This window comes from Triticum urartu, chromosome 4A (assembly GCF_056163025.1).
Source record: "Triticum urartu cultivar PI428250 chromosome 4A, HENAU_Tu73, whole genome shotgun sequence".
NCBI lineage: Eukaryota > Viridiplantae > Streptophyta > Magnoliopsida > Poales > Poaceae > Triticum > Triticum urartu.
In genome coordinates, this window is record NC_141876.1 from 538,891,821 (window position 1) to 538,919,541 (window position 27,721).

The 27,721-nt window shown below is 43.0% G+C and overlaps 1 long non-coding RNA gene, 24 other non-coding genes and 7 pseudogenes across 25 annotated transcripts; all 32 read left to right on the plus strand.

Moving 5' to 3' along the window:
* The first annotated feature begins 24 nt into the window (after positions 1-24).
* On the plus strand, positions 25-5,629 carry LOC125552615 (uncharacterized). Its single transcript, XR_007303701.2, has 2 exons — positions 25-114; positions 1,167-5,629. It is a non-coding gene; the product is annotated as an uncharacterized LOC125552615 (long non-coding RNA).
* Positions 541-628, plus strand: LOC125555107 (small nucleolar RNA R16). The gene has a single exon (XR_007304548.1). It is a non-coding gene; the product is annotated as a small nucleolar RNA R16 (small nucleolar RNA).
* On the plus strand, positions 700-783 carry LOC125555106 (small nucleolar RNA R16). Its single transcript, XR_007304547.1, has one exon. It is a non-coding gene; the product is annotated as a small nucleolar RNA R16 (small nucleolar RNA).
* Positions 855-939, plus strand: LOC125555176 (small nucleolar RNA U36a). The gene has a single exon (XR_007304608.1). It is a non-coding gene; the product is annotated as a small nucleolar RNA U36a (small nucleolar RNA).
* Positions 984-1,080, plus strand: LOC125555070 (small nucleolar RNA Z223). The gene has a single exon (XR_007304521.1). It is a non-coding gene; the product is annotated as a small nucleolar RNA Z223 (small nucleolar RNA).
* Positions 1,205-1,319, plus strand: LOC125555095 (small nucleolar RNA Z278). The gene has a single exon (XR_007304537.1). It is a non-coding gene; the product is annotated as a small nucleolar RNA Z278 (small nucleolar RNA).
* LOC125555063 (small nucleolar RNA SNORD25) lies at positions 2,045-2,140 on the plus strand (annotated as a pseudogene).
* LOC125555105 (small nucleolar RNA R16) lies at positions 2,697-2,780 on the plus strand. Its single transcript, XR_007304546.1, has one exon. It is a non-coding gene; the product is annotated as a small nucleolar RNA R16 (small nucleolar RNA).
* LOC125555179 (small nucleolar RNA U36a) lies at positions 2,821-2,904 on the plus strand. Its single transcript, XR_007304611.1, has one exon. It is a non-coding gene; the product is annotated as a small nucleolar RNA U36a (small nucleolar RNA).
* LOC125555071 (small nucleolar RNA Z223) lies at positions 2,957-3,052 on the plus strand. The gene has a single exon (XR_007304522.1). It is a non-coding gene; the product is annotated as a small nucleolar RNA Z223 (small nucleolar RNA).
* Positions 3,372-3,445, plus strand: LOC125555092 (small nucleolar RNA Z199; annotated as a pseudogene).
* On the plus strand, positions 3,655-3,749 carry LOC125555101 (small nucleolar RNA R64/Z200 family). The gene has a single exon (XR_007304543.1). It is a non-coding gene; the product is annotated as a small nucleolar RNA R64/Z200 family (small nucleolar RNA).
* LOC125555093 (small nucleolar RNA Z199) lies at positions 3,948-4,021 on the plus strand (annotated as a pseudogene).
* Positions 4,222-4,313, plus strand: LOC125555102 (small nucleolar RNA R64/Z200 family). The gene has a single exon (XR_007304544.1). It is a non-coding gene; the product is annotated as a small nucleolar RNA R64/Z200 family (small nucleolar RNA).
* Positions 4,740-4,832, plus strand: LOC125555103 (small nucleolar RNA R64/Z200 family). Its single transcript, XR_007304545.1, has one exon. It is a non-coding gene; the product is annotated as a small nucleolar RNA R64/Z200 family (small nucleolar RNA).
* LOC125555091 (small nucleolar RNA Z103) lies at positions 5,028-5,121 on the plus strand (annotated as a pseudogene).
* LOC125555062 (small nucleolar RNA SNORD25) lies at positions 5,536-5,631 on the plus strand (annotated as a pseudogene).
* A 176-nt stretch (positions 5,632-5,807) lies between these two features.
* Positions 5,808-5,902, plus strand: LOC125555069 (small nucleolar RNA Z223). The gene has a single exon (XR_007304520.1). It is a non-coding gene; the product is annotated as a small nucleolar RNA Z223 (small nucleolar RNA).
* Positions 5,903-6,039: 137 nt separating this feature from the next.
* On the plus strand, positions 6,040-6,154 carry LOC125555094 (small nucleolar RNA Z278). Its single transcript, XR_007304536.1, has one exon. It is a non-coding gene; the product is annotated as a small nucleolar RNA Z278 (small nucleolar RNA).
* A 341-nt stretch (positions 6,155-6,495) lies between these two features.
* On the plus strand, positions 6,496-6,593 carry LOC125555155 (small nucleolar RNA Z101). Its single transcript, XR_007304584.1, has one exon. It is a non-coding gene; the product is annotated as a small nucleolar RNA Z101 (small nucleolar RNA).
* A 44-nt stretch (positions 6,594-6,637) lies between these two features.
* LOC125555157 (small nucleolar RNA Z102/R77) lies at positions 6,638-6,718 on the plus strand (annotated as a pseudogene).
* Positions 6,719-6,779: 61 nt separating this feature from the next.
* On the plus strand, positions 6,780-6,873 carry LOC125555154 (small nucleolar RNA Z101). The gene has a single exon (XR_007304583.1). It is a non-coding gene; the product is annotated as a small nucleolar RNA Z101 (small nucleolar RNA).
* A 45-nt stretch (positions 6,874-6,918) lies between these two features.
* On the plus strand, positions 6,919-7,005 carry LOC125555156 (small nucleolar RNA Z102/R77). Its single transcript, XR_007304586.1, has one exon. It is a non-coding gene; the product is annotated as a small nucleolar RNA Z102/R77 (small nucleolar RNA).
* Positions 7,006-7,376: 371 nt separating this feature from the next.
* On the plus strand, positions 7,377-7,474 carry LOC125555153 (small nucleolar RNA Z101). Its single transcript, XR_007304582.1, has one exon. It is a non-coding gene; the product is annotated as a small nucleolar RNA Z101 (small nucleolar RNA).
* A 168-nt stretch (positions 7,475-7,642) lies between these two features.
* LOC125555169 (small nucleolar RNA snoR8a) lies at positions 7,643-7,728 on the plus strand. The gene has a single exon (XR_007304600.1). It is a non-coding gene; the product is annotated as a small nucleolar RNA snoR8a (small nucleolar RNA).
* A 416-nt stretch (positions 7,729-8,144) lies between these two features.
* LOC125555118 (small nucleolar RNA snR60/Z15/Z230/Z193/J17) lies at positions 8,145-8,239 on the plus strand. Its single transcript, XR_007304559.1, has one exon. It is a non-coding gene; the product is annotated as a small nucleolar RNA snR60/Z15/Z230/Z193/J17 (small nucleolar RNA).
* Positions 8,240-8,344: 105 nt separating this feature from the next.
* On the plus strand, positions 8,345-8,439 carry LOC125555143 (small nucleolar RNA Z43). The gene has a single exon (XR_007304571.1). It is a non-coding gene; the product is annotated as a small nucleolar RNA Z43 (small nucleolar RNA).
* Positions 8,440-8,762: 323 nt separating this feature from the next.
* On the plus strand, positions 8,763-8,849 carry LOC125555170 (small nucleolar RNA U31b). Its single transcript, XR_007304601.1, has one exon. It is a non-coding gene; the product is annotated as a small nucleolar RNA U31b (small nucleolar RNA).
* Positions 8,850-8,937: 88 nt separating this feature from the next.
* On the plus strand, positions 8,938-9,041 carry LOC125555158 (small nucleolar RNA Z107/R87). The gene has a single exon (XR_007304587.1). It is a non-coding gene; the product is annotated as a small nucleolar RNA Z107/R87 (small nucleolar RNA).
* A 1,009-nt stretch (positions 9,042-10,050) lies between these two features.
* On the plus strand, positions 10,051-10,171 carry LOC125555209 (small nucleolar RNA SNORD14). The gene has a single exon (XR_007304642.1). It is a non-coding gene; the product is annotated as a small nucleolar RNA SNORD14 (small nucleolar RNA).
* A 229-nt stretch (positions 10,172-10,400) lies between these two features.
* Positions 10,401-10,496, plus strand: LOC125555061 (small nucleolar RNA SNORD25; annotated as a pseudogene).
* A 799-nt stretch (positions 10,497-11,295) lies between these two features.
* Positions 11,296-11,380, plus strand: LOC125555178 (small nucleolar RNA U36a). The gene has a single exon (XR_007304610.1). It is a non-coding gene; the product is annotated as a small nucleolar RNA U36a (small nucleolar RNA).
* The last annotated feature ends 16,341 nt before the right edge of the window (positions 11,381-27,721 follow it).

The following is a 27,721-nucleotide window of genomic DNA, read 5'->3' on the forward strand; positions in this document are numbered from 1 at the left end:
GCCGCTTTCCTCCCAGCCGGACAGCCCCCGCCCCCGCCCCCGCCGCCTCCCATCGAAGGGCGGAGCCGCTCCTCTCTGCGCTTCCTCCTCGTTTCTTCTCTGTAGATAGATGTGGTACGTTCGTGTTGCTTCTGAGTTTTTGTCGTGGGATTTGATGGATTAGAATCATCAGATCAGATGGTCTCTGTTCCGAAATCTTTCTCGATGACGAGAGTACAAGCAGACGGGCGGTCTGAACTGATGCCATGTTGATGTGTCTGCGTCATCCGTGCCAGCCCTTGTGGTTGGCATCCGAGAGAAAACACTAGGGTTCTGATCTTTTTTTTTTCTTCTGTTCATGCTTGCGCTCGGCTCATATTCATCCTCTTAGACGGAGTTCAGTTTTTTACTGGGCTCGGATCTAATGGGGGCGGAGCCGGCGCGGATAGTGAGATGGTTTACTTACCAACCCTTAGCAGCGTTTGCCATTGCTCTTGGGTCAAATAGACTAACCGAGATTTTTTGTTTAAGCATAGTTTTCGAGTTCTTTTGTTTCTCCGTGCTGGCAAGTGATGAACAGATATCCTACACTCTCAATGGAAAATTCCACGTGTGGACTAATAATCTCCGCTTATTATCTGATGCCTTGCATTAAAACGCTGTATTTGTCACCTTAGTTTTTTTCCTTGCAAATTTACCAATCTTTGTGTGCAAATCAAGGGTGGCAAGTGATGTAAAACATGATATGCTAAACACTGAATCTTTGATATGTTTACAAAACTCCGCTTATTATCTGATGCCACCCATCAGTTTGAACCCACTTTACAAAACTGCTGTGTTTTTGTTTAACTCTGTTGTGAATTTTGTTTGATTGATGGCAGTGATTTGAATCTTACCCGCGCTTCTGATTAATTCATGAAGTACAAGGGAAAACATGGTTGAATTTCTTAATATGAGCCATAAAAATATAAAGTCCTTCTTTAGATTTGTGTTTTCTGGTTTGAACATGGCTGTGATGATAAACACTTTCAGCAAACATGCCAGTTCTGCTTCTGACAATTCATGACTGAAAAACCTGTTAATACAATATCTGAGCCGTTGCAGTTCAATTGTTTTTGTTTTCCTATTGTTGATAACTGAAAATTAATGATTGATTACCTTGGCCTGTTCCTTGCATTCTGAATCAGGATTAGTGGCATGTGATTTGTTGTGAAACATCTGAATTGCCGATGATGCTGTGCCCAACATTTGGAGGTGCAGATGGCTCTAGGATCCTGTTTACAGGATGAACCTACCTGGAGGCGCTGTATCCACGTGACATTGATGGGAAAGTCTGAGTTTCAGATGAGACTTTTGTTGCTGTTCTCAATTTGAGTTCTGCTATTTTTGAACTGAAAACAAGTTGAGTTTAACTATCCTCTCACAAATATCTCTGGTTTGCGGAAGAGGCTGAAATCAGCTTTGTCTCTTGATTCTATTAGACGGGAGTTAAATAATGGCACGGGATCTGCTCATACATTCCCTGCCTTAATCATCTTGGCAGCAGAACCTGCTGCAAGATATCTGAAGAAACAAACTCTGACGTTTGTCTGTTCAGAATATCAGTCTTGTTTGCCTTCAACAAAATTTTAAACACTCAACGATTTATTTTAATTTTACTTCGTAATATTTAGATTTAGCAGCTCTATCATCATTTGTGGTAAAGCTAAGTTGGATCACAACAATGATAAATGATCCACCTATGGTTAGCATATCTCCTAACATGCTGAATACAAGAACCTCTATTGGGGTGCCTTCAGGCATTGATTTCTCCCAACACCCAGGAAATCACCAATAGATCATGAACTTGCGATCTGTTTGTGCTTCATCATCTGGTCTTTGGGATGATCAGTCTCTTGAGTCTGATCGGTTCCCACTGGACTCGTTCCCTTGAAGCAAAAGTATCCTGTTGTATCCTTGGTTCGCCCCTCTTGTGTGCCCTCTGAGTTTTTTCTCCCAGGGCAACAGCGGCTCTTACATACATGCACATATGCCCGTCAACATACTTTCTTGGTATTTTGATTTTGACAACCGTGATGAGCCAATTTTACAGTTACAGACCTGTAATGACTCCTGTGGAAATGATCGCATGGTCAAAGAACATCTAAGGGACTGAGTTGTCTTTGAATTTTGGATCTTTGCTGTCAGCAGTTTAGATGTTGCTGCCTTATTTTTTATCTGCTTTTCTTCACCGTATTTGTGCTTGTATGTAAACTAATCCATATGGTTCTTGGACAATGAGAAAATGTTGAGCAGAAAGCAAACGATCCTCTCGCTATCCAGTGTGGAATTTCTTGTGATGTGATTGAACGTTGAGGAATTATATTGATATCTCTTTTGATGAATTTGATTGAACTTTGTATTGTCTTCCAATTCGAACAACCTCAACAGATATAAATTGGAACGACAAACAAAGCGTTTGACAAAAGCAGCCTATCCAGAGAATGGACTACATGGTGGTGGTGGAGGAAGGTCCAGAGGAAAGAGGTGTGGTGATAATGGAGGGTGGGGTGGTTTACTTACCAACCCTCTGCACTGTTTCCCGTTGCTCTGTAGTCAAATGGTCTAACCAAAATTTCCTGTTTCAGATGTTTTCTCAAAAAAATTGAGCCATACTGCTGGCCTCTTCTCTTCTTTTTTCCCCTTGTGAATTTATTTATCTTCCTGTGCAAATCAAGGGTGGCAAATGATGTGAAATATGGTATGCTAAACACTGAATCTTTGATATGTTTACAAAACTCCGCTTATTATCTGATGCCACCCATCAGTTTCAACTTTCAACCCAGTTTTTGAAGAGGTTAGCTGCGTTGATGCCATCATACCTGTGTTTCTGATTAATTCATGAAGTACAAGGGGAAATATGGTTGAATTTCTTAATATGAGCCATAAGAATGTTAATTCTTATTTTTGTGCTCTTTAGATTTGTGTTTTCTGGTTTGATATGGTGGTGATGAAAAACACTTTCAGCAAACATGCCAGTTCTGCTTCTGAGAATTCATGACTGACAAACCTGTTATATTGATCTTGACCCATTGCAATTGATAAAAGCTGTGTACGGAAATAACTGGAACATTCTAATGGTGCAGTTGTTTTGGGAAGTTATTTGAACCTAATCAGAGAGATGGTTTACAAAAACAATTTTGATGTGCACTATCCCAGTTTGTTATCTAGAAATTCATGATTAATATAGCTGTTAAACCTTTGTATCTTGCATGTGTTCTTGTTGATCCTAATTTTTTTCTGAAATGCCAGTGATGCTATGCCCAACATCTGGAGGTGCAGATGGCTCCAGGATCCTGTGTACTATCCCAGTGACGACTTATTCTTTTTAAGTGATAAAATTAAGCCTCTGTGTATCAAATGATGAGAGAATACTGCAACAATATGATCCATGATCTGATTCTTAGTATTTAAGTCTCTGATGATCACTTTGCCAAAAAAAAAATCTCTCTTGTTCTTTTTTCTAAAAGTTGATCCTCATGGGGTGTGATGAAGAAAAGTTGGTCCGTGTTTCTGATGTCCTGTGACTGATAACCATCTTTAATTTCCTTCTGATCCCTCGTGCAAGTGCATCTTTGTTCATCCATTTTTTTTATTGTCTTTTTAGATGTTTTCTTGTATTTGCCTAGTTTTGTGGCATTGCGTTGATGAACTGTGAATTTTCGCATGTCAGACTTCAGAGATGCCTCTGGCGTCAATGAGAAAAGTCATTTCATATTACTGAGCAATGAAATACCATCTGTAATGTTTCAGGACTGCCTTACCCTTGTCCTTGTTCCTTGCAACCGTGATTCTTAGTATTTAAGTCTCTGATGATCACTTTGCCAAAGTTGTGTTTTTTTTTGTCTCGTGTTTTCTTTCCAAAAGTGCATCTTTTGTCGGATGTGATGAAAAGTTGGCCCGTGTTTCTGATAATACTAAGTCTTTGTGTACCAAATGATGAGAGAATACTGCAACAATATGATCCATGATCTGATTCTTAGTATTTAAGTCTCTGATGATCACTTCGCCAAATTTTCTTATTTTCTCTGTTGTTTTTCTTCATTGGGTGTGATGAAGAAAAGTTGTTCTGTGTTTCTGATGTCCAGTGACCGATAACCATCTTTAATTAACTTCTGATTCCTCGTGCAAGTGCATCTTCGTTCATCCATTTTTCTTGTAATTGTCTTTTTAGATGTTTTCTTGTATTTGCCTAGTTTTGTTGCATTGCATTGATGAATTATGAATTTTCGCATGTCAGACTTCAGAGATGCCTTTGGTGTCAATGAGAGTAATTTCATATGACTGAGCAATGAAATACCATTTGTAATGTTTCGGGACTGCCTCACCCTTGCAACCATGATTCTTAGTACTCCCTCTGTTCCTAAATATAAGTCTTTTAAGGGATTACAAAATGGACTACATACGGATGTATATAGACATATTTTGCCGTATTTAGTCCATATTGGAATCTCTAGAAAGACTTGTATTTCGAATGGAGGGAGTATTTAAGTCTCTGATGATTACTTTTGCCAAATTTCTTTTTTCTCTCTGTTGTGTTTTGTGTGCAAAAGTATATCTTTGTGGGATATGATGAAGAAAAGTTGGTCCGTGTTTCTGATGTCCAGTGACTGATAACCATCTTTAATTTCCTTCTTATCCCTCTGCAAGTGCATCTTTGTTCATCCATTTTTCTTGTAATTGTCTTTTTAGATGTTTTCTTGTATTTGCCTAGTTTTGTGGCATTGCTGTGATTAATTATGAATTTTCGCATGTCAGACTTCAGAGATGCCTCTGGCTTCAATGAGAAGTCATATCATATGACTCAGCAATTAAATACCATCTGTAATGTTTTGTTACTGTGTCCTTGCTACTGTGGTTGCTTTTGCAATTTGTATTGATGGAAGGACTTTCATACGCCCTGCAATAAAGTAGAGTTTGCACAATTGACGAAAATAACAAAAAATTGATGTACATATTATTGTTTCACATATATGAAGCTACATGTAGCACTGCTCCTCAGAAATTTTTTGGATGTGAGGTCCCTTTCCCAAATTATGGACTATATACTGTGTGCAACTGTAATTTTTGTTAAGAGGATTCAAATCCAAAAGTATGATCCACCTTGCTTTGTTTCATTCTATTTAATATTCCTTTTTGGATTTTCATTTCTTAGAAGTTGAATGGGGATCCTTTCCCCCAAATTTGACTACTGGGCGCCCATGTAATACACCAGAGGGTTCCAAGGCATTTGAATTATAGGGTTACATTTACTCTGAATTTTGGGTGCTTCGTCATCTGGTCTCAACTTGCGATTTGTTTGTGCTTCGTCATCTGGTCATTGGGATGATCAGTCTCTTGAGTCTGATCGGTTCCCAATGGACTCGTTCCCTTGAAGCAACATCACCCTGTTGTATCCTGAGTTCGCCCCTCTTGTGTGCCCTCCGAGTTCTCTCCCCGGGCACTGGCGGCTTTTACATACATGTACATGTCACACACACAAAATCCCTGTTGATACTCTCTTGGCGTTTTGATTGTGACAACCGTGATGAGCCCATTTTACAGTTACAGACCTGTAATGACTCCTGCGGAAATGATCGCATGGTCAAAGAACATCTAAGGGGCTGAGTTGTCTTTTTATTTTGAATCTTTGCTGCCCCCCCCCCCCCCCCCCCCCCCGACCCTGCAAGCGGGAGCTACATGCACCAGGCATCTTTCCTGCCAGTAGTTTAGATATTGCTGTGTTTGTTTTGATTGCTTCTCTTAACAATTTTTGTGCCTGTAAACTAATCTCCGTATTTTCTGGTTTGATATGGTGGTGGTGATAAACACTTTCAGCAAACATGCCAGTTCTGCTTCTGAGAATTCATGACTGAAAAACCTGTTATATTGATCTGAGCCATTGCAATTGACAAAAGCTGTGTCTTCCCAGTGGTGATACCTGGAAAATCATGATTAATGTTTCTGTTAAACCTGTGTATCTTCCATGTGTTCTTGATCTAAATTAGGAGCTTGTAATTTGTTCTTAAAATTGTCTGAAATCCCGATGATGTTATGCCCAACATTTAGAGGTGCATATGGCTCCAGGATCCTGTTTACAGGATGAACCTACCTGGAGGCGCTGTATCCACATGACATCCACGGGCAAGTCTGAGGTTCTTGATGATCACATCGAACTTTTCTTGCGGTTTTCAAGTTGACCTCTGTTTTTTAACTGATAAAACTAACATCATTGCTGAGTTTAACTATCCTCTCACAAGTTTGTCTGATTTGCTGAGTCTATATGCCTAGTATCTCTGATGTAGTTTCTTGTAATTGTCTTCTTAGATGTTTTCTCATATTGACTTGTTTTGTGCCATTGCGGTGATGTAGCTTCTTGTAAAATGTAAATGTAGATGTGATTGCGTTTAGCTATCTCTGAGGCTGAGTTTAGCTACCCTGAGCTGTGTTGCAAGAGCTGTCATTCTTTGCCCATCTGTCATTCTTCGGTGAGCATTGTTGATGCAAATGATCAGACAGAAGTTTTATGGGTAATTTGTGTCTGAGGCATCTCTGTGATGTTACACTCTTTTCACCTTGGAGCTCTGATGCATCCTGTATAATATTCTCACCCTTTGTTTTTCCCTAATTTGATTCTCGTGGGTGAAATGAGGATTAAATAATTTTATTGATGAACGGTATGATGTCCATTGAATCATGTATTAGCTCTATCTGATCATTCTCTACTGAGTTTTGTTCTTTCAATTTTAAGAATTTCTTCTTTGTTGTTTGAACGCCTGTTGTTGATGCAAATGTGGAAACACGAGTTTATGGGTAATTTGTGTCTGAGGCATTTCTTTGATGTCACTCTTTCACCTTGGAGATCTGATGCATCCTGCCTCCCTTTTGCGTTCAAAATAATATTTGTTTTTTGTTTTAATGAGATGAGATGATGAATGAGATTAATTTCCCTATTGGTTTGATTGGCTGATATGATGTCCTAAAGTACTGAACCGAATCTGATCATCTTCTTGCTTCCTAGAAAAAATCGAGCAGTTTGCGAAGTCACTTGCCTTCAAAATGAAACGAAAGGGACAGTCTACCTCTCCCTTCCCTTTAAAAAAAGTTTGCCCGTTGTTTGTCCCACTTAATACTCAATTTTTGGAGCTCTGTTGCCTTGCCTTGTCATATTTGCGGTTGTTTGTTCTATGTAGAGTAATATCATCTATTAATTTTCTAATTCAATCTGTGGAAGTGAGATGATGAATGATTAATTTCTTGATTGGCCTGCATGATGGCCTAAATACTGAACCGAGTATGATCATCATCTCTTTCTTTTCTTGATGTTCTTTTGAAATCTTGTTTTATCAAGTTGTTTGCTGTTTCTGGGAGGAGTATTATTGATGCAAATGATGAGACACAAGTTTTATGGGTAATTTGCGTCTGAGGCATTTCTGTGATGTCACACCCTTTTCACCTTGGAGATCTGATGCATCAAGCTCCCTTGCGCTGTGTTCTTCCTTTGTGTTTCCTTTATTTGTCTAGATCGATCTTGGGTTATGCTTGCCCCCAAATTCCAGTTTATCCTATGTGCTTCTGTAATTTGTGATGCCTTTTTATCTAGTTTAATTCAAGTTCTTGTGGTACTGATTTAAGTTGAACCTTTGCTGGTGCAGTGATTATAAAACATTCCTCATACTGATGGGAGATCCCTGTGAACGACTCCTATACACCCATAGAATCAGAGCACCAACAATATGGTTTCATTAGATTCTTTGTCCTGAGATTGTTTTGTGCTTGGACTCCAAACAAATGTTTATAAGAATTCTGTCATATATCACCACCATACTCTGATTCCATAGTCTTTTTGTTTGTCTGTGCCGAGGATTAAACTAATTTATAGACAAGCATATGTCTGAATTCTTGTCATGTGGAGCGATCTAATCTTCTCTATGAGGCCAATCTTATTCATTTTTTTATCTGCAGTGTTATTTGATGTGTTCTGATGTTGTGTGATGCTGCTAATGATTAGCGTGAACTTTTCTCAATGAAATCACTAATGATTACATAACCTACTGACTTCCTTCTTAGGCATCATGAATCGTGGAATTCTTCTGTGTTTTTTTCTGTTAATTCGTTTTGGTTTGCCTGTTGATTCAGTGGTTTGCCCAGGTCGAATGATGATCACAAGTGCATAGTTCATATGATCAAATCATGATTACTTGAACAAAAAATAGTCTTTCGCTCCTATCTGATGACCTTTCATCCTCACCCTTTTCAGGAGAATCAAACAATAGTTTTTTCGTCTTTTTTGCATTTACATGTAGAACCCTACATTATTATGGTGTAGATGTATAGATTCCTTAGAGGACGGTGAAGATTGATATTTGGTCTCGTTCTTGTAAATGGCATTTATTTGCCTTGCCGACCATCCTGCTATATCACCACCCATATTCTGAGTACTATCTTGGGTTTTCATGTTAAATTTTTTTGTATTTAGCTTATGATGATTAAACTAAACTAAATAGAGAAGCAATTTTATCTGCTTATTAAATATGTTGAATTTTTGTACAATAAATATGATCTTCCAGATGTGATTAACAGTTGCCACGTTTTTAATGAGTTCCTATTTGTTTGCTTTTGAGATATCTTCTCTTGTTGTTGTGATCTGTTCACTAATTTTCTAAATTATCTTTTTGGGATTAGTTTCTTCATATCACTTTAAACTTTGATTGCGAATGCACAACAGATACTTTGATGCTTGCAATGATTTTCCAAACCAGTTTGAGGATGATGATTTCATATTTGTCGCCCCAGTCTTAGGGTCTGCATTGCTGTATCTGTGCTGATTGACATACTTCTGAATCTGACTTGTAGATGGTGATATCATATATGCGCTCTGTTAGTCATCTTCTCTAGTTGGTTGATTTTTCTTTGCAGAGTTGGTTCTTTTTCTTTGGTGATGGCAGTGACGATTTGCAAATATTCAAGCTCAACAGACCTAATCACAGATTTTCTCTCTGGAGTTGATTTGTATGCTGATTACCCCGCTGAACCGAGCCATCTGATACCTGATTTTCTTTTTCTGTGGTTCATTGTTCTTTTCTCTCAATGTATCTTTTGTGTTTGATTTTCTTTTTTTCTTTTGGGGGATGTAGTTGCGATGAGGATAATAAGCTCCCTCTTCTGAAAGCATTGACGACAACTCTGTATCTTCGAACAATCTCTCTTGGCTGTTATTGATCATTTGCTTCTTCTTACCTTCCAGTCTACAGTATCTGTTTGCATTGTTAGGAGTTATTGATGCATAGTTCTAATCTTGGTACTCCCTCCGGCCGGGTTTATTAGGCCCCCTTTCATTTTGAGCCAAAGTTTGACCATGAATTTTAACTAATAAAATATAAAATACATGTCACAAAAAGTATACCATATGAAACCTCTTTCAAATACAAATTCAATAATATACTTTTTGTAGCATAAACTTTATATATTTTTAGTTAAATACATGGTCAAAGTTGAACCCAAAATGAAAGGGGGCCTAATAAACCCGGGCGGAGGTAGTAGTTGTCCGTGGATGAAACCTTGAATCTTGGCATCTGAACCCATCAGCTTTTTGTTTATTTCGTTAAGTGTCCGTGGATGAAACCTTGAATACAATCTTTGGACACTTTCTGCCACAGTGCTTATTTCTCCTGTGAAAGCATTTACATTCTGATGATAGACCTTGAATTTTTTAACCACAACAACCGTTGGCCAATCTTGTCTTCCAAATTGGATACAGAATGCAATTACCGTTATATCCAGATGATGATATTTTTGCTGCTTTCTGAGGTTTAAAACAGCTCAGGTCTTTTGCTTTTCTATGTTGTAAACTGCAGCCACTAATCATTACTGATAGTGTCCTCCTCTGGGTTTGCTCTTTACTGGAATCTCTGTTTGCATGTGGTTTGATTCAGGTTATTGTGTTATTTAAGTTGGTCCCTGAGGGGATTCCTTTTGACCTTTGATTGATCGGTTGATGTCTTTGTTTCATGCTTATTATGCAATATGATTTCATCAACTGGGGAAATGATATGGCACTGATGATAAATTTAAGGCTTGTTTCTCAAAACATTTGCAGTTGCCGCCTAAGAGCTTTCGCCCAGCCAGGCTTGAGAGCTAATGCTGCTAATTCCTTCCTTGGATGTCTGAGCCTTGTTAACATCCCCATTGTTATCATTGTTTCTATTTTGGTTTGTTGTCTAAATTCCTTGTTTTTTTGCATTGCGCAAATGTTGACAGTTGCTGCCAAAAGTTTTTGCCCTACCATATTTGAGAGCTAATATTGCTAGATCCTTCCTTTGAATCTCTTAAGAACCAACAACAAGAGAAGCCTTCAATGTTGAAATTTTCTTAAAAACATTGATACTTGGTGCTCTGATTTTGATAACTGTGATGAGCCAATTTTACAGTTACAGACCTGTAATGACTCGTGCGGAAATGATCGCATGGTCAAAGAACATCTAAGGGACTGAGTTGTCTTTGTATTTTGGATCTTTGCTGTCTTGTATTAATGGTATTCAAGCCTGTAAACTAATATCTATGGTTCCCGGGCAATGAGAAGATAGTAAGCAGAAAGCAACCGCAGTCCAGCGCAGAACTTCTGACGTGAATAGATGAAGGAACTGTATTGCTTTCTCTTTTGATGAATTTGACTGACTCATAACAACAAAAATGCAATACGATGGGATGGGATGTTAAAAGCATGTAAATGCAATACGATGAAGGAACTGTATTGCTTAGCTTCTATTTCTCATTCCAAGTTGTTATAATTGACAAACGCAACAATTCAAACCACAACTCTGGAGAAGCGCAACAAGGATATGGAAGTTTGATTTATGAAACCAGGAAACCACGCCTCTTTACAAGGTAGGTTCGGAAAAATAGAGCCAGTCCTTGTAGTCTAAGCATGGATCGACCGTGGTGGCAGAGAAGGAAGGTCCAGAGGCTGATGCTGTGGTGATAGTAGAGGGAGGAGTGATCCTTGTATCTCCAGTTTTTTGCTCGACTGAGGTCTGACGGGGACGCTCAATGAAAAATTCCGTGTCTCCTTTTTTTTCCCTCGTGAATTCATTAATCTTGCTGCGCAAAGGTGTCAAATGATGTAAAATATGAAGTAGCTGGTTCCCTTTGAAGTTTGGTATGTTTACAAAACTCTGCTTATAATCTGATTCCCCATCAGTTCTAGCTTTAAATCCAGTTTTTTTAAGTGCTTATCTGCGCAACCGTTGTACAATGCCATGTGTTTGTTTGACTCTTCCGTGGTTTCTATTTGATTTATGGCGGTGGTTTGAATCTTACCCGTGCATCTGATTAATTCATTACGTACAAGGGAAAACATGATTGAATTTCTTAATATGGGCCATACAAACTGAAGATTTTATTTTATCTTCTGGTTTGATATGACGGTGATTTTATTAATGCACCACTAGCCTCGATCCGATCTGCACTGAGCAAAAGAGCACAGCATTTTGGGCCAACATTCACACATGGTTTCATAAACACAAGCATTTCGTGCCCTACTCTCAACAATCGATGGTACACCATCCAAGAGGCTGTCTTGAAGTATTTGCGATCACTTCATCTCATCGCATGGTGGACTAGTGATGCATAAATCACCGAGCAAGTAAGTTCATTTGGTCGGGTATGCATAGTTTTGTTGATTACTAGTTGGATATGCATAGTTTTGTTGATCACTAGTCGGATATGCATTGTATCATCAGTGTTAGCGGATTGGTCCCTCATGTCCGCATGGATGTCGAAGCCAGTTTGTGGGCTAGCGTTGGAGATGTCTTGAGGGTTGTTCTCAAAAACAAAAAATCCAGTCCTGCAAACCAAACATTCTGTAGATGTGCCGCAGTTGATTTCCTCCGCATTGTCGTGCCGCACCATCAGATAGCGTCGAAAACGCGTGAAGGTACTGTCTGTCTACCGTGGCGTTTGGCTGTGGCATTGAATTTCAAGTTGACAGACGGCAGTACTAGTGAAGTTCATCGGGCCGAAGGTGACCATTATGTCCCGTCGCTTTGTCCTCGAGAATAATAAGGCAGAGATCAAGGAGGACGAGCAAGGCCTTAACAGGTGGTGAAGGTGGAGTCCGGTGACGAGGTTTTTGAGATTGGCTGGGATGACCTTGCGTGTGAGAGTGATGGTAAGGAGAGTGACGAGTCCGATGAGATTGACTGGCACAACTAGGGTGTTCGTAGGAGTCAATCGTAGTAATGTTTAGGGTGATCTAGTAGTTTGGATGTCTGTTTAATCTATGTAATGTTTGGATATTTAGCTCGTTGTTTGTTTAAACCTTGCATCTTTAAGTTTGAATCAAAGTATGCAATGCATATTTGTTTTAGAAATAAGGAGTTTTGATGTTTTTGTTGCCCTATTTTAGGGAAGATGTTGGAGACGCTCATTTTGCCATGCCCTAAAAACACACTTCCTATATTTTTTTACTTCAAACACTTTTTCGTCCTCAAAATAGGGTAATTGTTGAAGATGCTCTTATGATGAATCTATTCCTAAAAATAAACATGTGATGAATCTTACATGAATTTTTTTCCTCCCTTTGATTCTCTTTATATACTTCTTCCAAACTCTCCATTATCGAATATATACATGGGTACAATCACTAAGACAATTGGAAAGGTTTCTTTAGAAGACATTATGTGATGTGCACAAAATAAAGTTAAAATGTACTCCCTTTGTTTCGAATTATAAAATGTGCTAATTTTTCTTTGAAATGGGTGTGTTTGTTCACTCAACTGGAGAGCTGCATGTACCAGGGCGGCACGGTCAACGACATTGTGGGTTCGAGCCTCCGGTGGCGGCGTTGTTGGTTGGGGACGCTAGCGGTGGTCGATGGTGGTTGTTCGACGAGGCAGAAAAGGGAAAAGGAAGAGAGCAGGTTGAGTAAGGTTGGGATGTCTTCGAGATATTAGGCGCGGTCTCCTGTGCTCAGTCCAACGTGGTGGACACATTCAGGCCTCCTCATATCCGCTCTACGTGTGGATTGAGTATTGGGGGTGGGGGGAGGGGGGTTGCTGGTTAGCCCAGACGTTTGGGTTGAATATGCGCGGTCTCATTGGATTGCTTTTCTCTATCCGAGCGAGGTGGACATGCTCTAATATGATGACCTGCAAGTTGTTTGAAACTAATACACTGAGAATGCTACTATTTAAGTTTTAACATGTAAAGCTACGCTATTATCTTCTCTCCTCTTTTACTCAGGTCATAAATGGTCATGTTATTTTATGAAAACTCGCATGAGTAAATTTCTAACCAACACCTATGCGCATGATTGTTTTCTGGTTTTTCAACACATAGACATTTTTTTTGAAGGTTCAACAGACATGATATTATTATTTGGCCAAAAAAAACATGTCAAGATCAATACCTCAAAATCATTAATTAAGGATTATTCGTCGCAAAGAACACTCCACCTTCTTAGGTCACGACAAGTGGCGCACATGCAGCGTGCCACTTATCGCAGCCTGGAAGTTTTCTCTTTTTTCGTAGATCTGTTTATTCAAAACGTTTTATTTTTTAAACCATGCGTCCAAATCTCAAACCGTTTTTACCATTGGATTCCTCGCATCGAGATCTTCAAAACTAAATACAGTGTTGATAGGTTTTAACGAACATTTTTTCAGGCAAAAAAACCAGGCAAAAAAAAGGAATCCAGGAGCACGTTTTTTTTAAAACCAGGCAAAAAAACGAATCCAGGAGCACGTTTTTTTTCCCTTTTCGAAAGAGGCACGCCCGTGCCTCTCGCGAAATCACAACCGTGCCTCTCGTGGAAACAAAACCGTAACTCTCGTGAAAGAAAAAAATAAACAGAAAACGTGTTTTTTCCCTTTGCGAAAGAGGCACGCACGTGCCTCTCGCGAAAGCAATACCGTGACTCTCGCGGAAGGAAAAAAACAGAAAACGCGTATTTTTTTCCCTTTCCAAGAGGCACGGCCGTGACTCTCGCGGAAGAAAAAAACAGAAAACGCGTTTTTTTTCCTTTCCGAGAGGCACGGCCGTGACTCTCGCGAAAGCAAAACCATGCCTCTCACAGAAGCAAAACCGTGACTCTCGCGAAAAATATAGAAAACGCGTTTTGTTTTTCCCTTTCCGAGAGGCACGGCCGTGACTCTCACGAAAGCACAACCGTGACTCTCGCGTAAGAAAGAAAAAAAAAAGAAAAAACGCGTTTTTTCGTTTCCGAAAGGCACGGCCGTGACTCTCGCTAAAGCACAACAATGTCTCTCGCAGAAGAAAAACCGTGACTTTTCACGAAAGAAAAAAAAGAAAACGCGTTTCTTTGCGTAAAAATTTTTTTAAAATTTTTTTTATCGAAAAGCTAAGGAAGACCAAGGGAAAACCAAAACGTCGAAAAAACCCGTTAAAAAGCCAAAAACGCGTGCGAAAAAATTTTAAAAATAAAATCTGAAGGGAGCGTCCAGAGCACGGCACGTGCTGAATGGATGAGAGTGCGTCAAATGGTGCTGATCGTTGCGAGGCTCCCGAAGGAGCGCTCGTTAACTAGTTGCTCTCTCAATACCTAGGTACATGGAACCCGGTACATAAAACTTGGCAAAAATAATCATATCATGTCCAAAAAACCACCACCCCCCCTTTCCCAGAATAATAGCTTGTCACTATAGTTGGTTTGGTCACCCAAGTGGATCCTCTAACATCAAGAAAAGAAGTCACCTAAGCTACAATTCTCTAACTTTCCTCCTTCACATTCATATGATTAAAGCTAAAATGACTTAAATTAATTTGCAAATTACAAATCTATGGTATACATTTACAAAAAATACATATAAACAAAATTATGATGCAATAAAATTAATTTTAAATTTATTTACATGAACAGTAACCACGCACATAACCTGCTACAGTAGATAATTACATTATTTGCTACAATGCCTCTGACTTTCCTTCTTTGTTTTGCACTAGATTATATTGTAGCTTAGGTGATTTTCCTCCAAAATGTTAGAGGATCCACTTCCCAGCTCCCCTGCTTGCAAGTTGACCCGAGGACTGATCTCGACCGGTACTCGACAGCTGCGCGCGAAATTCTAAATTTCTCAGGCATACTACGCCACAATAGAGAAAGCATTTGTGCAGTGCGGTTCATGCAAACGCACGGCGGTTCTCCCGCGGCAGCCTGGACTCGGAATCCGGAGCTCCGGACGGTGACCCGGTCACCCGGCGTACCATCGTCACGAACCAACCCCAGGGCCCGGGGGTGACCCACCCACTGGCCCGGCCGGAAGCTGTCCTCTCCCCCGCCGCGTCCACTTGGAGCACCGCCCGCGCGCGACAAGCGAGCGCGGACAAGCGCCCCGGGACAGGTCATGGGCGGGCGTCAGCGCGCGCGCGCGCACGGGCGCCGCTGCCACCTGCTCCGATCAAATCCATCCGTCGCAGACCCGCAGCCGCGCTGCCCGCACGTAGAGGAGTACTACGCTCGCGCCACGCCGGGCCATGGCCACTCGCTCTACTGCCCGGGCCCCGGGACATGCGTGCAGATGCAGACGCCGCGCCTGTTGCGCTGCAGGAAGCAATCTCATCTCCCGGACTTGCGTGCACCACTCTACGACGCACTCGTGCATCAATGATCGACCGGCCCCATTGTTTTCACCGTGAGACGTCTGCGCAGCCATGTGTGTGTTCGGGTCGGAATTTTGTCCACCCATTTGCCGGATCCCATCTTTCGGTACAGCTACGGAGCAAGATCCAGGACACGATTGAAGTAGCAAACCAGTACGTACAGTACGTGCGGTGAATGCAAGGGGTTGAATGGCCATTGGCGCGGGAGCCCTTTGGGTTTCGAAAATCGCCTGCGGGGATGTTGACGATTTGCCGGCGAGGCAATCCGGATCGTGGTGGTAGGTACCACTATTAACCACGGCGAGGCAGAGATGGGAGGTACCATTATCACAATTCACTGAATGCGAGTAAGCTGCATGGAGCAGATGGTCGATGGACCAGCCTCAAACGATGTCTCGCAGGGAAGCTCGTCACCTCTAGTGCGGCGAAGGCTTCAGTTTGGACTTGGAAACACACGAAATTGTGCTCCCTGTCAGTTGATGACTCAGTCAGCCGATCGCCGAAGACCAAACCACACGACCGGCTATGGATAAGCCGGTGCGACTGGTGGCACTAGGGAATGCAATGCAATGCAAGCTGCCTTTGCATGAATCCAGCTGAAAGGAAGCATGGAACTGCGGAGGGCATCACGTGCGCCAGATTCTCTGCGCCACAGGTAATAACAAGACAAATGAAACGCTTCGGCACGCCAACTAAGTTTTTAATTAGGGCGTGTCTGCGTCAGTTCTGCAGCTTGCATTCCCGCCTCCTCGGCAGCCACTCTTCTGTTTTTTTTCCTTAATGTTGCAATTCGCAATGTGCTAAATGTTGAATGGTGGGATCAAACTGTGGTTACATCAGTACCAACAGATTAAAAAGTCAAACTTGCCTTAACCATGTTTTTTTTCTGAGAGAGAGTTATTGGCATGGTGAAATTGAAGGGTGGATTATTTGGCACGAATATAATAAAATTGTGGTGACATGCAAAGTCACATTTCCTTCCAAATATTAGGGTTCAGGCCATTGCCAATTTGTCGTTTTCAACACCGCAATTGAGAATTATAGTGCAACCTTTCGCGCAAAGTAACATAAATCCTAGAAACTTAAATATTTTTGTTGGATGGTTGTTAATTTTGGTTTAGTTTGTTGTTGGTGGATTATTTTTTGTGGTGAACTTATGTGGGTTTAACAAGACGAGATTAAAACCATTTACTGCATTACAAACTGCAACATAAAGTTACTTTTTATCAAGCTAGTATTCATTAGCTAAAGAATTGGAAATTATTTCTTAAAGGGGCTTTGTTATTTCCAATTGCGTGGCGTCCTTGTAAATTGTAGCTTCGAGCCTAAAATTGCATTCTAAATAAATACACTCCCTCCTTCTCAAAATATAAGGCGTGCTTGACTTTTTTCGGTCTTCATCACACAACTTTGACTATTATTTCTACTTATTGCATACCTACAAAATTAGTATTAAGTCATATGAACTAGAATTATTTTGCAAGACAAATATGACAATGTCATTTATACAAGTTCAATCGATGCACTTTGCTATATGTTAATGGTGAAAGTTGTGTACTCCCTCCGTTCCTTATTATAATGCGCATAGACTATGGCTCTAATACCAATGGATGTGCTAGTCGTTGTACTTTGGACGAGAAAGCCCAACCTCCATCGCATGTGACCCACGCCCCATGTGCATGCTATCGCGGGAGTAACTCCTCCAGCAATTTGATTTGAGGTTAGTTTGGTCCAAACTTGCAAGGGCACACTACAATCTAGAGCTTTAGAAAAAAAAGTTATATGCACATGTTTCTACTTTTTGGGTAGGTTCATTGTTGGAAATATGCTCTACAGGCAATAATATTGTATTATTATATTTCCATATTCATACTAAGAGTTTATGTTTCATGCTATAACTGGTGTGATACTGGAATATGCGTTTCAATGAAAAACTCATATGCACGTGTGAAATGATAAATGGTAAAAGAATAGATCCCTTGTCTTGCCTCTGAGATTGGCTCAAGTCTTATTGGTGATCATATTTTATGGATCTTAGGATGTCGTTAAGTGTAACGATAGTCCTAAAACAACATTGAGAGTATGACGTTAGAAGAACGATCATACTGAATCAACCCAATCTTGTTTGTTATACTTTGAGATAATATTGTCTAAAATCAATTGTTATAACACGGAGTGTTAGCATGTGATTTAGTTCCTCGGGCCATGAGAGTATCATAGTCACTTCCTACCATACAGTGGACTTTGGGGTTGCTCAAACGTCACCAGTAACACGGTGATCATAACGACAACTTACGGATTTATCGGAAAGTTTGACAAGAGACTAGATAGCTCAAGAGTGGGATTTCCTCCTCCAACGATGGAGAGATATTCTTAGGGCCCTCCTGGTATGATGACATCCATCATCGTCTGGCCAGACACATGTGACTACGTCATGGGGATGCCAGAACACTTCAACGAGAAAGAAGAACAAAACCGACAACGAGATCAACGGTATAGTGAGCATGTGCATGACTCAGGAGGATACTGATGCATCATGGGTTTTGTAAAGTATCTCAAAGCAAAGGGAGTATCACATGATAACCAAAGGTTCACTCGTATGTCATTCGTGTAATCCTAGGATCGATATGGACATCCACGATTCCACTATAGGTCATTGAACGAAGGGTTTTTGTTCATGTCTATGATTTACCGAACCTACGGGGTCACAAACTTCAGGTAATCACGATTTGCTGAGTGTTAGTAGGATGAGAGTATTGAGGACTTTTTTGTCAAATAGTTTCGTTAATATTTGGAATAGTTCCGAGATGAACCGGAAGCGGTTCGGGGTCAACGGAAAGGTTTCAGAGTTTATCAGGCAATACCAGGTATTCCTGATAATTAATATATAGGTGGAAAATGTCTCCGGCGATGTTAAACTATATATAAAATGGTCTAATAATTATTAGAAGGCTTTATATTTAATTAAATATCAACGGGTCTTAAAAGGCCAAGAGGTGAAAGACAACTTGGGTCACAAGGGCCCCAAGTGGAGGTGGCGCCCCCCCCCCCCCTTCCTTGTGTGTGTGTGTGGAGGGAAATCCTACTAGGGGAGGAGTCCAACTCTTCCCCTCTTGTCCGGCGCCCAAAGGAGGGAATTTCCCTCCTTGGTGGCTGCTTCTCCCTCCCCATCTAACCTATATATACTTGAGGCATTGACCACAATTGAACAGACAAGTTTAGGAGCCTCCTCTATTCGGTGCTAGTTGACTAATTAGAGCTAGACCTAGTTCCTCTAATCATCATAGTTAGAAGCCCAGTTGTAAGGACATATTTATCCCTAAGTGTTTTGGTGATTGATGACAACGCATTTGCGGACTAATCGTGTGCCATGAGTATTCCAGACACTTCTTTGCTAGGCACAAGACGATTGGGTGCCCCTCGAAGACTGACGAAGACGGCGTCTTTTCTACGTTTCTTTTTGGTGGATTTGAGTCGTAGGAAAGCCGTACTATTAAGAGGGGGTCCGCGTTGGAAAGGTTTGGGTGGAATCATCACGTACACGTCTCCTTTTATCCCCTCCTTCTTCCTTGGAGCTTCCTCCGTTTTCCTGCCACCTGTGACTGGCTGCTGTTCTGGTTGCGGTAGTACTGCTCCTGGATCAACGGTAGTACCGTAGGCATCCACGGTAGTACCGCTCCCCTAGAGCCGCACTACCGCTGCCCACCAGGCTAGTGCCGCCCCTTTGCGGTAGTAGGAGCGGATGTAATTTTTTACATCCGCACCTGCCGCGGTAGTACCGTTTTCGCCGTGCGGTAGTACCGCGCTATGCGGTCAGGCAGTAGTACCGCCCCTCAGCAGTACTACTGTGTCGGGTTTTTGCTACTTCCGTTTTTTGCGGAAGTAGTCACGGAAGTTTCCCTTCCCCCTGGCTGGGACTTTTGCCTTGCGGTAGTACCGTGCGTGCGGAAGTACCGCCCCCAGCTTCTGTGCGTCTGTTTCTGTGCTGGGGTCGCGGCAGTACCGTGGGTCGGTACGGTAGTACCGCACAGCCGTGCGGTAGTACCGCTTGGTTGCAAGCAGTAGTACCGCGCGGCCTTGCGGTAGTACCGCTGGCCGCGGGCTGGTTGGTGGGTAACGGTTGGATCTTTTCCACACGCTATATAAGGGGTCTCCTTCTTCCCCGTTGACTTACCTCTTCCACCATTAAAGCTCCATTATTGCTCCAAGCTCCATTTTCGCCTGATCTCACTCCCTAGCCAACCAAACTTGTTGATTTACTCGGGAGTGGTTGAGAAGGCCTCGATCTACACTTTCACCAAGAGATATTTGATTCCCCCCTACTAATCCCTTGCGGATCTTGTTACTCTTGGGTGTTTGAGCATCCTAGACGGTTGAGGTCACCGCGAAGCCATAGTCCATTGTGGTGAAGCTTCGTGGTGTCGTTGGGAGCCTCCAATTGAGTTGTGGAGATTGCCCCAACCTCGTTTGTAAAGGTTCGGTCGCTGCCTCCAAGGGCACCAATAGTGGAATCATGGCATCTCGCATTGTGTGAGGGCGTGAGGAGATTACGGTGGCCCTAGTGGCTTCTTGGGGAGCATTGTGCCTCCACACCACTCCAACCGAGACGTACTTCCTCTCAAAGGGAAGGAACTTCGGCAACACATCCTCGTCTCCACCGTCTCCACTCTTGGTTATCTCTTGCCTTTACTTGTGTAGCTTATTTGTTTCATATATCTTGCTTGCTTATGTTCCTATTTGTGTTGCATCATATAGGTTGCTCATCTAGTTGCATATCTAGACAACCTACTTTGATGCAAAGTTTAAATTGCTAAAGAAAAGCTAAAAATTGTTAGTTGCCTATTCACCCCCCTCTAGTCAACCATATCGATCCTTTCAATTGGTATCAGAGCCTCGTCTCTTTATTAAGGACTTTACCGTCCAAAGAGTATGGTTGATACCGTAGACGGTGCGGAGGAACACTCCGGTGTGAATCCTATCTCGTCTACGGCGATGGGGGAACCTCGGTCTCTCGTGAGGAGTTCAATGTGGCCTTGGAGACATTGAAAACCTCCATGACGACCAAAGTTGAGAGCATGTTTACTGAATTTCTTGAGGGGCTTAAACTATCCACCGCACCGTTGAAAGTGGGTGATCCCGCCAACAAGGTGACAGATGCTATCCCCGACAAGGGGGAAGCTAGTAGTGAAAAGGCTCCTTCTTCTAGTGGTAAGAATGGCACCGGCATCTTTGCCCATGTGGAACCACCACTTGTTTATGGTGGACCGATTCCTTCCACTCATTTGAATCATGCCGGTCCTCCTCCCAAGATTGTGAAAAATGAGGACTTTGATTCTTGGGTTTACCGCTTTAAATGTCATTTAAATCATGTGAACACTAACCTTTGGAGAATCATTGAAGAAGGTTTTTATCCGCATGATCCAAGCAACTTCACTCCTCGAGAAGCCGCGGATAATCAATTCAATGAGAATGCTCTCTTCATCATTCAAGATGCAATTCCACCCGAAGACCTACCTCATCTTCGTCCCTTTGCCTTGGCCAAAGATGCATGGCGTTGTGTTGTCTCTCTCTATCGGGGAAGCCCAAGCATTCAACGCTCCAATTATGAAGTGGTACAAGATGAGGCCGATGAGTTTGCAATGAAAGAAGATGAAGAACCTCGTGAGCTTTATCGGAGAGTAACCAAACTCGCAGTCTCACTACAAGATCACGGGAGCAAGGACACGGATGACAATTGGATCAAGCACAAATTCCTCAAGGCAATGATGCCCTATCACAAGGCCATGTCCTCCGTCATTCGTCAAAGACCGGACTTCCACACTTTGACCTCAAGCGAAGTGTTGGATGAGTTTGTGGCCATGAACATTTTGGACAAGACCGCCGACAATGCGGTGCTCCGTTCTCAACGGGCAAAGAAGCCTAACCTAGCATTGAAGGCCAAGCTCACCGTGGAAGAAGAAGAAGAGGAAGAAGAGGAGAGCAACCCCGAAGATATGAAGTATGCATATCATGAACACATGGCACTTGCTTCAAGGCAATTTTGGAGCAAGAAAAACTCGAGGCCAAACTTTAGCAAAAGCAACTCGAGTGGCACAAGGGGCAAGCAACGTGTAAGGACTTGCTACAATTGCGGCAACGTGAATCATTTCGTTGCGGAATGCCTGTATGAGAAGAGGGAAGACAATGGTGGCAAGCTCATCCGAAAGGACAAGGCCAAGTCGTTCCCCAACAAGAACAACTTCACCAAGAAGACTCCTCCCAAGGCTTTGGTTGTGCAAGAAGAGTACAATGAGGATGATGACGATGATGAAGATGGTGAGTCGGTTGCCATGGCCTCCGTTGCCATTGCAACAACGTCACGGGTGTCTCTCTTCGACTCACCCAATGAGAGCATCACCACCAAGTGCCTCATGGCTAAAGCCACCAACAAGGTAACCTCCAACATCAAAACTACCATCATTAATTATCCTTCCCCGACGGATAGCATTAATGAACTTGAGGGAGCTAATGTGGAGGCTAACGAGTTTGAGGCCTTTATGGGCAAACTCAAGGGAAAATCCAAGAAGCACTTTGTTGCTCTCTTGGAACAACTTGGTGAAGCCAATGACATGATCGAGGCTCACGAAGACACCATCTCTAAGATGGAAGGGTATAGTCGTGACTATGTCAATGAGATTTCGGATCTTTCCAATACTCTTGAGGAAGAGCGTGGTCTTCGTTTGGCTCTTGAGGAGTCACACAACGTTGATCATGCTAAGTTAAAGAAAGATTATGATCATGTCCTCATTGTTTCTCGTGTGCTAAATTCCGAGAAGGCCAAACTCGGGGTTGATCTTGCTAGACTCAAAGAGGAGTTTGATATACTTGACAAGGCCCACAAGTCCTTGAAGGGTATTCACGCTAGTCTCAAGGAGTCTCATGATCAACTCCAAGTGAAGCTAACTAAGGAGAAAGCAACTTTTCCTCATATGGTTTTAATTGATAATGCAAATGCTACTAACCCGTGTTGTGAGCATATACATCTTGTTGTGGAAAATGCGAAGTTGAAGGAGCAACTTGAGAGAGGTCTTGCGACTTGCATACAAGGCAAGAAGAACCTCAACGATCTCTTGATCAACCAAAAGGGAGGTGTGGCCAAGGAAGGGGTTGGGTACGTGCCCGATTCCAAGAACAAGAAGAAGAATGACAAGACCAAACGACCTCCTCCCCTCATGCAAACCTTTGTGAGGGAGGGAGAGAGTACCCCCGAGGAGAAGAAGAAGAACAATGTCAAGAAGGGCAATGCCACCCCTCTCAACAAAGCCGGCGATTTTAACCCTTCTTATGTGTTATGCCATGCTAGTGATGGGCATGTTTATGCCAAATTTGTTGGTTCTCTTCATGAATACATTGAATGGTCTATTTGGGTTCCAAAAACCCTTGTTACTAACATCAAAGGACCCATTACAAAATGGGTACCTAAAACCAAGCATTGATCTCTTGTAGGTGTTTGCTTCCGGTGGGGGATCATGGTTGCTCGATAGCGGAGTTATAAATCATATGACCGGAAGCAAGGACTTGGTGGTGGACGTGCACAAGGTTCCATCTATGCCCACCAATGTCGAGTGGGGTGACGCCTCATCTTCTAAGGTATTGGGACTTGGCAAGGTGGTCATCTCTCATGATCTCACGATCGAGAAGGTCATGCTTGTTGAGTCCCTTGCATACAATTTACTTTCCGTTCGTCAACTTGCTATCATGAGCTTTGCCACTTTCTTTGATATCGATACCGTGGCCCTCTTGTGGAGCAAGACTCTTAAAGTAGCGTTTGTTGGGCATGTCGAGAACGGTCTATATGTGATTAACTTTTCGGAGCGACCCACTAAGACCGCGACATGCCTAATGGCTAAAGTTGATGTGGGATGGCTTTGGCATCGCCGTTTAGCCCATGTCAATATGAGATCTTTGCAAAGTCTCCTCAAGGGGGACCATGTCCGTGGACTAACGAATGTTAGTTTTGCTAAAGATCGTGCTTGCAGTGCCTGTATCGAAGGAAAGCTACATGAGAAGGCTCACCCTCCCATGACTATCATTTATTCAAAGAGGCCTTTGGAGCTCCTTCACATGGATCTCTTTGGGCCTCCATCCTTCAATAGTCTTGGAGGTAGGAAGTATTTCTTGGTGATTGTGGATGACTACTCAAGGTACACGTGGGTGTATTTCTTCAAGAGGAAGAGCGAGACCCAACAAACCGTCATTGACTTTGCAAATGAAGCACAACGTCAACACAATGCAAAGATCTTGACAATAAGAAGTGACAACGGCACCGAGTTCAAGAACTACACCTTGGATGAGTTTCTTAGTGACGAGGGAATCAAGCATCAATATTCCGCACCCTACGCCCCTCAACAAAACGGTGTTGCGGAGAGGAAGAATCGGACGTTGATGGATGCGGCAAGGACCATGATGGCGGAGTTCAAGTCTCCGTACAACTTTTGGGCCGAAGCCATCAACACCGCTTGTCATGCATCAAATCGGCTCTACCTCCGCAAGGGCTTGAACAAGACTCCATATGAGATACTCACCGGTAACAAGCCCAACCTCAAGTACTTCCGGGTATTCGGGTGTAAGTGTTTCATTCTCAAGAAAGGTGTTCGGTTGTCTAAATTTGAGGCTAGAGCTTATGAGGGCATATTTGTTGGTTATGCTACAAACTCTCATGCTTACCGTGTCCTCAATAAATCCAGGGACTTATTGAGGAGACGTGTAACGTGGAGTTTGATGAGAATAACGGCTCCCAAGTGGAGCAAAGCGGCACTTGTGATGTAGGTGATGAAATTCCTCCTCAAGCCATAAGAAGAATGGGTGTTGGTTTTATCCTACCCATTGAGGAACCCCTTGTGGCCGAAGGAGAAGGACAATGCTCCACTCAAGTGGAGCCATCACCAACCCAAGGCCCACACGCTTCCGAAGAACAAAGTGAAGGCCCTCAACCTCATGAACAACACCAAGGGCATGATCATACTCAAGACGGTGTGGACACACCAAGTGATTCCCAAGGTCAAGTTCTCTCCCCCGAGCAAGTTCAAGATCAAGAACAAGTTCATGACGGCGCTCAAGATGATCAAGTAACAGCTCCTCAACTCACCACCGAGGAGGAATTAGAGTGTCGTGCCACCAAGGTTGCTTCCAAGCTCTCCACCAAGGATCATCTCATGACGAATGTGCTTGGAAGCTTAAGAAAGGGGGTAAGCACTCGTAGACAATTAGCAAATTATTGTGAGCATCACGCGTTTGTCTCTTGTGTGGAACCCCACAAGGTCTATGAGGCGCTAGAAGATCCGGATTGGCTCAATGCCATGCATGAAGAACTCAACAACTTCGAGCGCAACAAAGTGTGGAGATTGGTGCCAAGACCGACCGGAAATCACAATGTCATAGGAACCAAGTGGATATTTAAGAACAAGCAAGATGCCCATGGGATCATCATTCGCAACAAGGCTCGTTTGGTAGCACAAGGCTACTCCCAAGTCGAGGGTATCGACTACGGTGAAACCTTTGCTCCCGTTGCTCGTCTTGAATCCATTCGCATGTTGATTGCATATGCTTCTCATCATAACTTTAAGTTACAACAAATGGATGTGAAGAGTGCTTTTCTTAATGGTCCCATTAATGAATTGGTTTACGTCAAGCAACCCCTTGGGTTCGAGGATCCCTACTTTCCCGATCATGTGTATCAACTCGATAAGGCACTCTATGGCCTTAAACAAGCCCCACGTGCGTGGTATGACCACCTTACCGAGTTGTTACAAGACCGTGGTTTTGAAGTTGGGCTAATCGACCCCACTCTTTTTACTAAGAAGGTTAAAGGGGAGTTGTTTGTGTGCCAATTATATGTTGATGATATTATCTTTGGTTCTCCTAACAAAGCTTTCAATGAGGAATTTGCCGCTCTCATGACCTCAAAGTTCGAGATGTCCTCCATGGGAGAGTTGAAGTTATTTCTAGGGTTCGAAGTGAAGCAAAGAAGAGAAGGAACCTTCATCAATCAATCCAAATACACTCAAGACATGCTCAAGAGATTCAAGCTAAGTGACGTCAAGCCGGCTTCCACTCCAATGCCCACCAAGTGCCAACTTGACTTAGATCCCAATGGTAAAGTGGTGGATCAAAAGGTATATCGTTTCATGATTGGATCCTTGCTTTACCTTTGTGCATCTAGACCGGACATCATGTTGAGTGTGGGAATTTGTGCATGATTTCAAGCCGCACCTAAGGAAAGTCACTATGTGGCGGTCAAACAAATCTTTCGATATTTGGCTCATACCCCGAACTTTGGCTTATGGTACCCAAGAGGGTCAAACTTCAAGCTTGTAGGGTACTCGGATTCTGATCAAGTGGATAGGAAGTCCACTTCCGGAGGGTGCCAATTCCTTGGTTGCTCGTTGGTAAGTTGGTCTTCTAAAAAGTAAAGTTGTGTGTCTCTCTCGTCCACCGAAGCAGAGTATGTGGCGGCCGGTAGTTGTTGTGCACAACTCTTATGGATGAGGCAAACTTTAAAGGATTACGGTGTCACTTGTGACAAAGTGCCTCTTTGGTGTGACAATGAAAGTGCCATCAAGATCTTTCTCAACCCGGTGCAACACTTCAAGATGAAGCATATTGAGATCCGGTATCACTTCATCCGGGATCACATTAGGCGAGGAGAGATCGAGCTCAACTACGTCAACACTCATGATAACCTTGCAGATATCTTCATGAAGCCCTTGGATGAAGCAATATTTCGCGAGTTAAGGCATGAGCTAAATATCATCGATTCGAGCAATGTTGCTTGAACCCTTGCACACCCCACCATACTCAACGTGTTGTCCTATTTAGATGTAGGCATGGACATAGGGGGAGTGATGTTCTCTCAATGAACTCTCCCTCCCCCCATTATGCATAAATCAATCAAGTCTTTCACATTAGCCATGTTTGATGGTACTTGTGCTTCAAAGACGAGTTTTGGTCATGGACCCAAGGATAATTCTTCGCGGTGCCATACCAATTGACTCAAATATAGGTGGCTACGGCCACCGCCCTCTCTTTTGGAGAGGTGGTGTCTCGTGGTTGGTTCGTTTGTCGTGTGCCTTTCTGGTTTTGTGTGTTGCGTGGTCTTGTGGTGTCGTGTTGGCTCGGAGTGGTTTGTGCAAAGATCCAGTTTTTCGCGCTCGAAACGTGCATCTTCTTGAGCCCACGGTACTACCGCGTCTGGGTGCGGTACTACCGCTTTGGGAGGCACGGTACTACCGCGCCACAGCACGGTACTACCGCTCTGGTGCGGTACTTTGGAAGTACCGCACCGGGCGGTACTACCGTGTCTGGGCACGGTACTACCACGCCGTCAAGGGCGCGTGGGGGTTATGACTCGGGCAGGGGAGTTCCAACTCCCCATACCCATTCATTGTCTCTCTCTCCATGTCTCTCCCTCTCAAGAACGGTGCCGGAGGCCCTTGCCGGATCTCCGTCTCCGGCCACTCTCCTCGGATTCCGACCGGTGGGATCGTTCCCCACCACTTCCTCTTACCATGGACCAAGGTTTTTCCCCAAATCCCTCTTTTTCTTGGCTGTTCTCTTGCTTCTAGGTTTTTGGGGAGAAACTTGTCGTTCTTGAGATTTTAGGCCAAATCTATGCAAGAGTAGGATGTAGGAGAGTCGTGATGCGTAGGAAACATACTTGATATGCTGTCTTGTGGTAGCTTTGTCCAACCGTAGTACCGCCGTGGTTTCGCGGGCTTTTTCAGATTTGAACCAGTTCAGATCTGACGCGGTGCGGTACTACCGTGCCCGATGTGCGGTACTACCGCTCTTGCGGTACTACCACCCGTCAGGTGCGGTACTACCGTACCGTGCAGTACTACCGCTCTGCAGACGCGGTACTACCGCGCCGGCCGCGGCGCTAAGGTCGTACTACCGCTCCTACACCCGGTACTACCGTGCTCTTGCACGGTACTACCGCGTCTAAGAGCCGTACTACTATCTTAGCTCCGTAGCTCTTGGCAGTACTACCGTAGGGATCAAATCTCTCTCTAGGCATTTATCATGTGTGCTTTCTGCTTGTTTCACTTGCTTGGTTGTGGTCTTTGCA